The sequence below is a fragment of the Brassica rapa genome, chromosome A04 (assembly GCF_000309985.2).
Source record: "Brassica rapa cultivar Chiifu-401-42 chromosome A04, CAAS_Brap_v3.01, whole genome shotgun sequence".
Classification (NCBI taxonomy): Eukaryota; Viridiplantae; Streptophyta; class Magnoliopsida; order Brassicales; family Brassicaceae; genus Brassica; species Brassica rapa.
The window spans coordinates 7,779,803-7,793,461 of record NC_024798.2 but is presented as its reverse complement, the minus strand read 5'-3'; the positions used below and the strand labels follow the sequence as shown (position 1 = coordinate 7,793,461).

At 32.5% G+C, this 13,659-nt stretch overlaps 1 long non-coding RNA gene across 1 annotated transcript; it reads right to left on the bottom strand.

The window, feature by feature from the left end:
• Nucleotides 1–335: 335 nt before the first annotated feature.
• On the bottom strand, nucleotides 336–13,633 carry LOC103849172. Its single transcript, XR_004457211.1, has 4 exons — nucleotides 13,591–13,633; nucleotides 13,241–13,506; nucleotides 12,832–12,911; nucleotides 336–12,360 (listed from the first exon to the last, which is right to left on the bottom strand). It is a non-coding gene; the product is annotated as an uncharacterized LOC103849172 (long non-coding RNA).
• Nucleotides 13,634–13,659: the final 26 nt, after the last annotated feature.

Here is a 13,659-nt window from a genome sequence, read left to right as displayed (position 1 = left end):
ACTAAGCATTATATTTTGTACTATAAAAGGATGTGTATGTGCTGAGAAATAAAGTAATCAGTTTGGTACAACATCTCTCTCTCGTATTACACACAAATGAACCTCTCTCCTACTCATTTCTCTCTCACTCTTACATCCCATCTCATCTCTCTTTTATTTCTATAAAAGATAATATATAATACCAAATATAAAATCATCTCCCACCTTTTATTATACAACACGTTATCAGCACGAAACTCTCACGAACTGAGATTTATCAATCCGAAAGTTCTTAAACCAGCCGAGGTAATGTTTAAATTTATGTGTTTCAATATACTTAATTTATTTAAATTTTATTATTGTTCCGGAGTGAGAGGCTAGGCCTTCTCCGTTTATTTTCCGGGATGATAGGTGTTGCCTTTCCCGACTGATCGTTATGGTAGGCTATGCCTTCACGATCAGAGAAACACGTGGTAGGCTTTGCCTCCGTGAATTGAAAAAAGAAAATTACGTGGAAGGCTTTGCCTCCGTAAATAAAAAGAAAAGGTCAAAAATGGTAGACTAAGTCTCCTCGGACCTTGAAAAAAGTAAAAGTCAAAATGGTAGACCATGTCTCCTCGGACTTTGAAAAATGATCAATATGGTAGTCTATGACTCCTCGGATCATGTGGTAGGCTGAGCCTCCCGATTTTATTTATGCTATTTAAATTTATGCAATTTAATTTATGCATTTATTTTATGCCTTTAATTTCTGCGTTTAAATTCTCGTCTTTATTATATTATTATTATATGAATACGGTTATCATGTCAAATTTGACAAAGTTCAAAATAGATGCCCTTGATATTACGAGAAATAATTATAAGACTTGGGCAGTGGGTGCAAATATGCATCTGAGAGAAAATGAGCTTTCAGAAATCATCGATAAATTGAAACAATATCGGATGAGAAAAGAATAAAGCCATGATAATTTACACCACTTCAATGATGGTTTATAGGATAAGGTGTATCATGAGAAAAGATCTAAAAGATCTTTGAATAATTAAATCCTTGAAAGAAAGGATTCAATAAATAGTTGGAGTTGATGAAAATCCTCCTTGAAAACTGAAAAAAAAAAGGAAAACGAAATCATGATACTAAACCATCAAGTCAGTCCTATTAGAAAAGGACGAAGGTGTAGATGCGGTTGAAACCCCCTATCGTGGTCGTGGAAGTGGACGAGGAAGAATATTCCGTCCATGCGAAATAATTAGAACTTCCACGAAAATAAAAATGGTCGGGTGATAAAAGGCAAACATAAAAGGTTTGCTGTAGATACGGCTAGAAAGAAAATTGGGTACGTAGTTGTCGTACGTCAAATATTTAGCTGATCTATATTGAGAATCAAAAAGAAAGAGAGAAAGGAAGTATATTAAACTTCGTCTCTTATGAACCCGAACCATCTTTCATAGCTTGAATACTCATCTTGATGTGATAGACTTTCTGGGTGAACCAGAGAGTATCGGTGATATAATGATTATCTTCCTGATGAAAATTTTGAGATTCAGGATGGAGATAGAAATACTTGGCAGATATTGGATCATCGTACATGACTAATAAAGGTAACAAATATTTCTTTTCTCTCAAAATAAATAAGTATAGTATCTAGTAATATAAAAATTACTATTGGCTCTAGAGGAGCTTATGATGAAAAGACATGCATAAGAAAAAGATGGCAAAATTATAAATGAGTGGTAAACTTAGAGTTTACTGATATATAGCCATCTCCAATAATGTTATCGACATTATTGTGAAATATTGAAAAACCAGAATTTTTTTCACATATAGCATGTCAAGAAAATAAAGAAAACCATCATGGTGATGAATCATCAAACAAGTTCATAATATGTGATTTCTTTAAACAGACCCCAAATTAAGATCTCACTCTAAAGGATTTGAAACATAATTCATCCCAAATGGGAAAACTGAATATGTTATTGATTCTAGAGTGGGATTCAGTACGAGATTTTAGACATGGAGTGTCATCATCTCGAGGGGGAGAATTAAAGAATCCTAGTGAGTGAAACATTGAGAAATTATGTTCGCACTTGAAAAAGAACTTGATAAAGTAAATTCAAGTAAGATGATCCCCATGATCGGGTGTAAACATGCAGTTGTGCATGTAATAAAGACATATACAATCCAGAGGGATAAAGTATATTGATACTTAGAAATATGCTCGCAAGTTTGCTAGAAGCATATGATAAGCTGATGGAATGAGATATGTGAAATGGATTACAATGAAAAGTAGAATAATCCATTTACAAAATGCCTGCCAGACATTTTGATGAAATAATGATATCTCATATTCCAGCTGAAAATGCTCCAATAAAAAAATAGTGTCCTGAACGGACGATATATGAGTCTATGGCACGCTAGAGACGTGATAGACCACTTTGGTTCCAAAGAGTCCTCGAAAAGGAGAAAAAATATAAATAGAGGATGAATCTCATGATGAGACCGTTGATATGGTTAATATAATAGTCAGGTACCTGGGTAAATCGTCGATGATGATAAAGAGATCTCGATTAACTATATTAGTACGGATAACAAGATGGAACAAAAGAGAAAATAGATTGTCGACAATAAAATGAAAAAGCGCTATATAAATAAGGATTATGAATCTACCTCTATGTATGAGGGTATAGTGAATTGATTGGCCATCAATTCGATATAAAGCTCGTTAGAAAAACGAGAGATTTTTGGACCAAAAGTCCAAGGTATAGTTCTCCAGAGAATGAAATGAAAGATGACATTGAGGTATGAAAAAACGGCTTGTTCCGAGGTCACTGGAGAAAATTTAAAATAGATGCAATATATTGAAATGTCTGGCAGGACAAAAATGACTTGAGTTGCATCTTGATATTTAGTAGTCTCTGGAGAGTTAAAGATGCTCTCGGGAATATATAAAACTCTGAAAGAGTTAGAACAAGCCGTATATAAGGTATCTTGAACCAGTAAATGGTGATATGTTTACGGCACGATTTGCCGGAGGATGAATTTCCAGCGTTAGGGGGAGGAATTTGAGAAATTCCTAAAGAGATTACATGGTGTACACAGTTGTTGTTACACTTTGGTCCCCTACGAATCTAGGAGGGCTGGAAATTCAGGAAATTATGCATTTGCATAATTTGGCAAACCAGTTACTAAGTGTGTTCACAGATACGACATGATATACCCGCAGAAAATATTCCATCCAGAGTTGATGTTCCTAAAGAACAAACTGATGGTAACAAAATGAATGAACCTAGGGTTCAGTTAAAGAGGGGGAGACTAGCGGGTTCTAAAGATAAAAATCCCCGAAAGAAAAAGAAATTTGTTGAGCAAAGCAGAAGGTTCAAAGAGAACCTGATGCTAAAAGATGTCTGAAAGAAGACATAAATGGTAAGGTTTCAGAAGAACCTGATATTATAAGATGTCTGAAAGAAGGCATAAGTGGAAAGGTTCTACAAGAACATGATACTGAAAAATGTCTGAAAGAAGGCATAAATGAAAAGGTTCAAGATGAACCAAATAAAGCTGATCCAGATGACGAAAAGGGAACATAAAAGTATGAGATTTCCATCAACTACACCCTTGATAAAAAGTTATAAGATAAAAGATGTTGATGAAATGTTCTCCTTTTCTGTGTCCAAAGAGATCGATCATAAAAGTGATGATCTCGATCCAATGTCCATTTGTTAAAAAGACATGATTGGGAGTAGTGGGAGAAGGCCATTCAAATTGAATTATTCTCCCTAAATAAAAGGAATGTCTTTGGACCTATAGTCATAACGCCTGAGAATATAAATCATGTTGGGTATAAGTGGGTATTCGTGAGAAAAGTAACACAATATAAAACCTGATTAGTTGCCCAAAGATTTTCTCAAAGACCGGGAATTGATTTTGAGAAAACGTATTCCCCGGTAATAGATGCAATTATGTTTAGATTTTTAATGAGCCTAACGGCGTCTAAAAATCTTAAGATGCATCTCATGGACGTTATGACTTCATATTTGTATGGATCGTTGGATAACGATATATATATGAAACTCCCCGAGGGATTGAAAATCCCAGGGGCATTGAAAGAAAAATCCAGGGAGATTTGTTCGGTCAAGTTACAGCGATCACTTTACGGATTATAGAAATCCGGATGCATGTGGTACAATCGCTTAAGTGAATATATCTTGAAAAGGGATATGCTAATAATGCGATATGTCAATGCGTTTCTATAAAGAAATTGTCATCTGGCTTGGTGATCATTGCTGTATATGTAAATGACCTGAACATAATTGGAACTCAAAAGGAGGTTGATGATGCTCGAACTCATATGAAAGAGGAGTTCGAAGTGAAAGATCTCGGCAAGACAAAGTTTTGTCTTGGGCTCCCGATAGAGCATCTCCGAGAAAGAATAATTGTGCATCAATCGAATCATACGAAAAGGTTATTGAAACGCTTTTGTATGAATAAAACGACTCCTTTGAGTACTCCAATGGTAAATAGATCTCTCGATGTTGAAAGAGATGTTATTTTAAAAGATCCAGGTAAGATCTTATATAAATAAGTACTTTGGAGATGATAATGGTAATAAAGCATTTGTGAGCTTATATGTCTTGCAAGTTGTATTTGACGAAATATAGTTTTAGACACTAATGTCTTTGCAAGATACAGCTCACTTCATATTTATGGAAATTAGAATGGCGTCGAGAACATGTTAGTTCTCTCCAAGGTACGTATTGATTCATAATTGGTTTACCTAGAAACCCCGAGTTTGGTATGGTTTTGCAGATACGTGCTATTTATAAAGTCGAACGTAAACCAGATATGGTTTTACAATTGGTGGAACCGCGATCTCTTGGCGGTCCCAGAAACAAAATCTGGTTGCGACATCTTCGAATCATGCAAAGACTATTGCGCTTCACGAAGCATGTCGAGAATGTGTGTGGCTTCGGTTAATGAGTCACCACATACAAGAATCAAACAGAATAGTCAACAAGAAAAAGCCGATGAAAATATTTGAAGACAACTCGGCTTGTGTTGCTCAACTCAAAGAAGGCTACATCAAAAGCGATAGAACAAAGCACATTCCTACAAGATTTTTCTCGTACATAAGGGAGCTCGAGAAAAACAAAGAGCATTTACGTGACCTATGATAAGAAAGCTAGGTCCACTATTTTCAGGAGGAGATTACGGACAGTGTACTCTTTTTCCCTTGTCATGGTTTTTGTCCTAATGGGTTTTTCCATGACTAGGGTTTTAACGAGGCACTACGTAATACAAAATGGATAATCAAGGGGGAGTGTTATAATATAGATGATTATCCAAAAGACACATGTCTCACTTCAACACCATCTTGTCATAAGCATGTGTCTTTATGTCTTTAGAGAAGAGATGACTAAGCATTATATTTTGTACTATAAAAGGATGTGTATGTGCTGAGAAATAAAGTAATCAGTTTGGTACAACATCTCTCTCGTATTACACACACATGAACCTCTCCTACTTATTTCTCTCTCACTCTTACATCCCATCTCATCTCTCTTTTATTTCTATAAAAGATAATATATAATACCAAATATAAAATCATCTCCCACCTTTTATTATACAACAAGCTACATATATTTTTATTTTTTTAATTGTAAGTTGTGACTATTTTCCACATAACCATAATTTTTATTTGGCCGTGACTATAGCGAATACTTATTAGTGAGCATTGGACAGTCACTGACATTAAATCAACTATGGCAGAACAAGAAATCTCTTGACGTGATAACTCTTAGGGTTTAATTGGTGGAGTATTAACTTATGCATTATGTTTTTAATTATCCAATCAGCAGTTTTTCAAAAACTATTTAGAATAGCATTTAGATCATGCAAATGATATCTATCCAATGCTTTCATATAAAGTTTTTTGTAGAGCATTTGCATTTAGAATATATAAAAATTTTAAAATAATTTTATATAATTTATTTATTTTATCTAATAATATCACAAAATTATATTTATATCTAAAATTATAGTTTAAAAATAAATATTAAAATTTTTAAAATAATAAAATCAAATTGAAGTATTAAAAAAAAAATTTTAAAAAAAACTTATTTTAATTTGTACAAGATATAGAAAAGTGAATAGATATATTTTCCTATTAGAAAGTGTATCTCACACTAGAAATGTGTCGAAGTGTAATTGAAATTTTAAATTGTGTGTCTAATCGTTATCTTTCTATAACAAATGGTTCATCAAGTTGATTTTGCAAGTTATTATCTTCTAAATACATGTAACATTTTATTTTTATAAAATTTTGTGGGTCATATGACCCCCTCACAACAAGATACTTCTGCCATTGGATGTGTTCTTTGGTATGTGTTAAGCGTTGACGTAGTTCAAAGATTTGAAAGATTGAATTCTAGACTCGGAGAAAGTTTAGCTCATAGTTAGATTATTCTGATTTTAAGTGTAATTAAAATTAATTTGTTCTAAATAGTTCATACTAGAACAGAACAATAATTCAAGAAAATTGTGTATCTTATGCATTTGCGAATTAGTCGTAATTTGCTACTTGTTCTTGAAGATTCAAAATCAGAACGAAGTTTTGAAAATTAAAAAAATGAAATTCATCAACAAAATTTGTTTGTTGTTTAATTTCTGCTCTTTGTTGTTTTTTCTCATCCGCAATTGACAAATCTATGATTTGGTTATAACTATTCAAAACATCACTATGAAAAAAAAATTATGTGGCCATCGAATCCTATCGACGGATAATTACTAAATTTCTGAATTATAATAGGGTTATTTTTCAAATATGACCTAAAATTTCAGGTCAAACACAAAAACAACCCATATTTTTTTCTCTATTCGCCCTAGAAGTTTGAGTTATTCACGAAAATGCCATTATTTTTTTTTCTTTCTTTTTTTTTGCAAATGATTCTTTTACCTTATCATTTTCATCTTCACCAAGTATTTACAATATTGCCATTGCCATCAATATACTAACCACCATGAACAACCAATTTGAAGCTCTTAATGCACCAAATTTCAATTTTTACTCTTCATATCTCATTACTTATGCACACAAATCACATCTCTTTCACTCGCTTTTCAAATTCATCCAAAAAAACTAAGATTTTGATTCCAAGCTTTGTAAGGTTCATAGAGACATTGAAGCTCATGATTTGTGGTCATTAACGACTTGTTAGATTTTGTAGTGAAGTTATGGGTACTCGAAGAAGCAAAGCAAGTAATCTAACAGGCTCAAGATATGAAATAATTTTTTTTTCTCAGATCTGTTCGCGAAGACTTTCAGAAGACTTCGGGAAGACTTTCAGAAGACTTCGGGAAAACTTTCAGAAGACTTCGCCAGATGTGTTCTCCATCAAGAAGACTTCCCTAGAAGTCTTCTAACTTTCCTTTATTAAGAAAAAAAAACCGAAAATCCGAGAGAAGACTTCTCGAGAAGTCTTCTAGGATAAATATGTTATAGTTTTACAATTGACCAAAGTTTGTCAAAAATTTGACTTTTTATAGAAGACTTCTCGGGAAGTCTTCTCGGAAAAAACTTCTATAGAAGTCTTCTGAAAGTTTTCCCGAAGTCTTCTCACTAACGCAAGAAGTCTGCGCAGGTTACTTTTGCAATTGAAAAATAATAGTGAAACATTTAATATTAATGAGAAGTCTTCTCAAATTTTATTCTGGGTTTTGGTCAAACCTTTGGTTACGTGAGAAGACTTCTAGAGCAGTCTTCTATGGAAAAAAAATCAGATATAGTCAATTGCAAAAGTATTCCAGATAGACTTCTTGCGACATTGAGAAGATTTTTAGAAGACTTCTACCGAGAAGACTTCCCAAGAAGTCTTCTATAAGAAGTCAAGTTTCTGACAAACTTCAGTCAATGGCAATCTAACATGTTTATTCGAGAAGACTTCTCGAGAAGTCTTCTCGGATAAACATGTTAGTTTTCTCTGGCATTGACTGAATTTTGTCAAAAACTTGACTTTTTATAGAAGACTTCCCGAGAAGTCTTCTATAAAAAGCCAAATGTCTGACAAACTTCAGTCAATCGGATAAACTAACATGTTTATCCGAGAAGACTTCTTCTATGTCATTTTTGAGATTTTTTTAAATTTAAAATTAAGCCAATATTTACAAGGGAAGACTTCTCAAGATGTCTTCTGTAGAGTAAACTTCTTAAAAAGTCTTCCTTCGTAAATTTGCAATTGCAAAAATGACATAAATAGAAGACTTTTGTAGAAGTCTTCTACGTCAATGTTTAATAAACTTTTGTTTTCTCAACAATTAAAGTGACTTTTTAATATGTTCTTATTAATTCATGTGTATTAGTCAATATTAGGGCTCCTGGATAAAATTCATAACTAATTTGTGATAATTACGAGATTTCAGATATTTATGTTTACTAATGTCTCTAGCTAATCCGAGAAGACTTCTTCTATAGATGAATTCTGGAGAAGTCTTCTATGTAAAATTTCAAGAGTGTTAAGTAACTTCAAGATATGTTTTTAACTTTTAAAAGTGTTAAGTAACTTCAAGAAATATCAAATCATGTGGTTTAATGTGTCTCTTTAGATTATAAGTTATAATTTTTAACTTACATGAGATTTAAAATTTTAACTTTCACTTAAAATTTAAGTTTGATCTTTTGTGAATTTGGCTAAGTTTTCTTGTGAAGTCTTCTCTCTTAGTTTTAGTAAATTTTACTAAGTTTTGTGTTATTATGTTTTGTTATGAGTGGGTGGAATGGTTTATAAAATTTCTTGGTATGTTGTAACAATAACTTCAATAATGTCAAGTACTTTGGGAAAAACATGAAAATATATACTAAATTCTTATGATTAACATCTTTTCAAGTTTACACTAAAATAATTCACATACAAATCATAAAACCGACCATAAATAAAACTGTTACACATGGAGGTAGATATAATTCCTCCACATAGATAAGTTTGGACTCCAGTTGACATCATTCCTTTGTACCACCTTGGGCAGAAAACTTTGGAAGACTTTCCGACGACTTCCAAATACATCAGAAGACTTCCCAAGAAGTCTTCTGAGAGTCTTCCAAGAGTCTTATGAGAAGTTTTCCAAAATCTAACTCATATCTGAAAATATGAATATTCAAAAACATTTAAATGGATTCAAAACAGAGAAAGCTTCAAAAATATTTTTTTTATGCTTAAATAATAAACAAAACAATCAAATTTGGTTGAATCTATAACTTTTTAGAATCTAATATGTAAATTCACACAAAATACTTATCCAAAATTTGTACCATTTTGGGCAGAAGACTTCCTACAGATTTCGTGGGAAATCTTCTAACATAAAATGCATTAGAAGACTTGCTTAAAGTATTCTGAGAAGTCTTCCGAGAGTCATCTGAGAAGTCTTTCAAAGTCTGTCTTAGATCTGAAAAATCTAAAAATTCAAAAACATTCAAATGGCTTCAAACACACAGAAAAACTTCAAAAATATAATTTTATGCTTAAATAATAAACGAAACAGTCACATTTTAATCTATAGCATTTTAGAATCTAATATATAAAACACACAATAATATATATCCAAAATTTATAGATCTACCTTTGAATGGGTAAAATATGAGAACCATGTAATGAAAAATCTGCAAAAAGAAGATAAATTAGTGAGAAGACATAAGAAAAAAATTAGAAATGGATTTAAAATTTGGTGTTTTGATGTTCAAAGAGATTAGAGAGAGGTTGGAGAGTTTTAGAGTGAGAAACATTACATTTTTGTTGCAGCCATTTGAAAGGAAGAAAGAAAATATGTTACTTTTATGTATACTAGGGATTGGTCCGCCCTACGGGCGGATGAGTTTACATTAAAACTATTTATATTTAAATATATTTTAATTTTATAAAACATTGAAACTTTATTTTATATTAAAAATAATAAATATAATCTATTTTATCCTAAGATCATTTTTTTAACTATCAAAAGAATGTTATGTGAAAATCAGACATTTTTAAGAACTGAAAAACTGTTCTATAGATGTAAATCTCATAAGTTGTTACTTCAAACCATCTTCTTAATAACTCTTCCAACTTATGATTTGGCATGTACTTGAGTGAACTAATCATAATCATGTTCTTCATTGCCTTGTTTATTAGCCCTCACATATTGTCTTTAGAAGTTCTCGGCTTCTTGTTTATTAGCCCTCGCATATTGTAAATTTTATTTTGTTGGTTTGAGTTGAAAAAACCACTAACAATATTTTTGTTAGAGAACGCAAAATTATTAAATAAAAAATTAAGAAAAATAAAATGATTTATATTTTTTATTTGATTTCTATTTCAATTTCATATAGTTGAAAAAATATAAAGTAAGAATAGCTACATTTTTTCCAAGAGTATCATATTTTTCAATAACTAATTTCATATAGTTGAAAAAATATAAAGTAATAATTTCATATTATTACAATAACTAATTTTTTCACAATAATAAATTAATACACCAACTCCAAGCCAAATCACTGAAAATCAAATATAGTGTGAAAATTATAAAATTTAATTTTTTAAAATAATATAAAAATAGTTTCAAAAATGTCATAAATAATAATTAGTACATATTACGTAGCAACAAATGATGTTTTATAATATATGTTTGTTTCAGTTTATATTAGATTTTCAATTTATAAAAGGGTAAGTTTATTATTTTAGTTAAAAATGACTTCTGTAATATTTAAAAATCACTTATGTAAAATATTTGGTCTACATTAATAAATCAAATTTATTATAATTTGTTGAATATGTATTTAGTAAAATCATTTTCTAATTCGGAAACTCTTTAATCTTGTTTATTTAAATCGGTGTGGTAGGTAATGAGTAGGCCTGGGACTTTTTAACCGGAACCGAATACCGAACCGGATCCGACCCGAAATGGACCGGTTCGGATCGGTTTCGGATAAGGCATATTTAACCGATGGGTAATGTTTATGAATATCCACGGGTATCGGGTCGGTTCGGGTTTTTATCCGGATCCGATCGGGTACCCGTTTAAACCGAAATAATGTTTAAAAAATATGGATTTGCGCCTCATGGGTTTCGAACCCGGGTGGGAAAGTTGAAAGTACATCAACTTTTACCACTGCACCACTTCTATTTCGTTGTAGTTACTTTCAAACTATACATATATATCCGATTTGAATTAAACTATTTAAAAAAAAATAAAAAAAAAATAGAAAATATAAAATACATAAAAATATTAGTTTCGGTTTAATAATTTAATACCCGGAACCGACCCGGAACCGACCGAAAACCGATCCGAAACCGAACCGAACTGTTCCAAGTACTCATTGGATACACTTTGTAAATAACCGAATATCCGGACCCGAACGGATCTTACCCGAAACCGATCCGAATACCCGAAATCCCAGGCCTAGTAGTGAGATTGTTTACTTGAGGATTAGTGATAAATAGTTGTATTGTAAAGATAACCTTGTTGTAAAGGATAATGGTCCGCTCATCAATATATCATTGCCTAAATTTTAAAATCTTTTATGTTTTTATTTGGAGGCTTAACATTTTTTATTATTATGTTTTGGTTGTAGCTGAAAGAATGTATTGACAATGATCTGCAATACTAAGACGATAAAGCAAACTTAAATCCAGTTTTGGGGTTATATTATTCTTGTTTCATGTAGAAACTCTGAGTCCCTGACTTTGTTGTGTTCTTAAAGAATGTACATAATCAATCAATTCAGAGTCAACTGCTTCTCACAATAACTACCTTTGTGGCTGTCACTTTTTTGGCCGCAAGTTTTTGGGATGTATCTCCTTGAAACTGTTTTTAGAGATGAGGCGATGTTTCAATGGTGGCATTCATATATATAAAGGTTTATTTTTCCTGATTATAAGATAGTTTTTACCATTGGTATAATGGAGCTTAAGGTTAACCTCTTAAATCAGTTCTCAAAGGTACACAAATTTGAAAGTGAAATTGTTTTTTATTTATTTAATTAATAACCTGATAAAGTAGACTTCCCATGAAATTAACTAAAACTTTTGTTGATTAAAGAAATAAACTAAAACTTAGAAGAAGAAAAACTCAAATAAAAAAGGTTGAGAATGAGAAGTTTTAACGCAAATTCATTTACTCCTTAGGTCAGACTTCAGTCTTATGCAGGTCTTCTTAGCGGAGTGACAATCCTCCAGAGCTGGTTCTTCTTCCAGTGTTTCTGGCATCAACAGGGGGTCAGTTGGTGGATCTGTCCTAGCTGTTCCCTTTCTCGACCACACCATCAACAGTACAGCCTTTTGTGTTTGTTGCACAACTCTCTTCACAACAGGAGAGAGGCTTGTCTTATCAGCTCCAGCACCAGGCAAGCCATTAGCTCCCTGCCCATGAACAATAACAAACAATAGTCAGTGCTCTCAGATGTTAAACGATTTAGTGAAGAGGGTTAACAAACCAAAAATATGATATAGGCCTTGCGTTTCAAGTAACTTTGTCTAGCATCACATTTATGGGTAAAATAAAAATGTGTTCCAGAGGTTGCATTTACGAAAAACAGACATGGAATTACACAGAGTAAAACAATGTAAAATATTCAACTGAGATACAAACGTGTGGGACTTAAGAGATCTTTTTTTAACTCCAACTAACTCGAGGCTAGCGTTTGTCGATACGGCCACAGGCCACCTTTGGTCACACCTGATCTTGCTAATTTCTCATCAAGCAGAACAGCTAGAGCATCAAATACACTCAAGCATAAAGACAATTCTCTATATAAACGATGTGGGGTACTAATATTCATTTCCAAATTTTAAATCAAAGGTGACGTTATGCAAGAAAAATTAGCTAGCTACCTGAGTTACTTCTCCCATTATCTGGTTGGCTTGGCCCTGTTGGTAATCGGTTAAAGCACATTCAAATTCTTAATCTCCACCTGTGAACCAACAAAAACACGAATCATCAACCAAATACAGTAAAAATTAAGCTAGCTACCTGAGTTAATTGCATCTCACTGGCATATTCAGTGGCATCAATGAAACTATACCTTCACTCATCCTACTGATTCAAACATGATCATATTAACACTCAACCATGTACCAAACAAATCAATATAGACTAATATACATAAAAACTATATATTGATTCACTCATAATACTGAATCAAACATGAACACATTTAGACTCAACCACGTACCAAGTAAATCACATAAAAACTGTAGACTAATATAGAGAAAACTATACACATATACATAAATATTATACCTTTGCCATCTCCAGATGAACAGCAGCACGATTTGTGATAAAGAGATTTATTCATCATCAGTTTCCATGGCTGAGTAATTCCTGATATTGTTTCGACGTCCTTGTATGTAAAATTCCCCATTCTTGTTTAAAGCTTTACCTTTTCTTCTCCAAAGTTCGACCCAGGTTCATGCTCCGGGTCTTATTTCTTCTGTACTCCATGCTCCTTCCTTGGAGGCACAACCATCTTATCCTCCTGATCCGCCGCTGCTTCACCCGCCTGAGTCCTAAAATGAACATTCAACAAATCTCTAAGAGGTTGCATCACCATCTACCAATTGTTAACGAAATCAGGCTGTGTAAAAAAAAACCTCTAGCTGAATATTCAGCCGTTAGTTTCTCCGACATCTCTAGCTAGGCCTGGGCATTCGGGGTCCCAA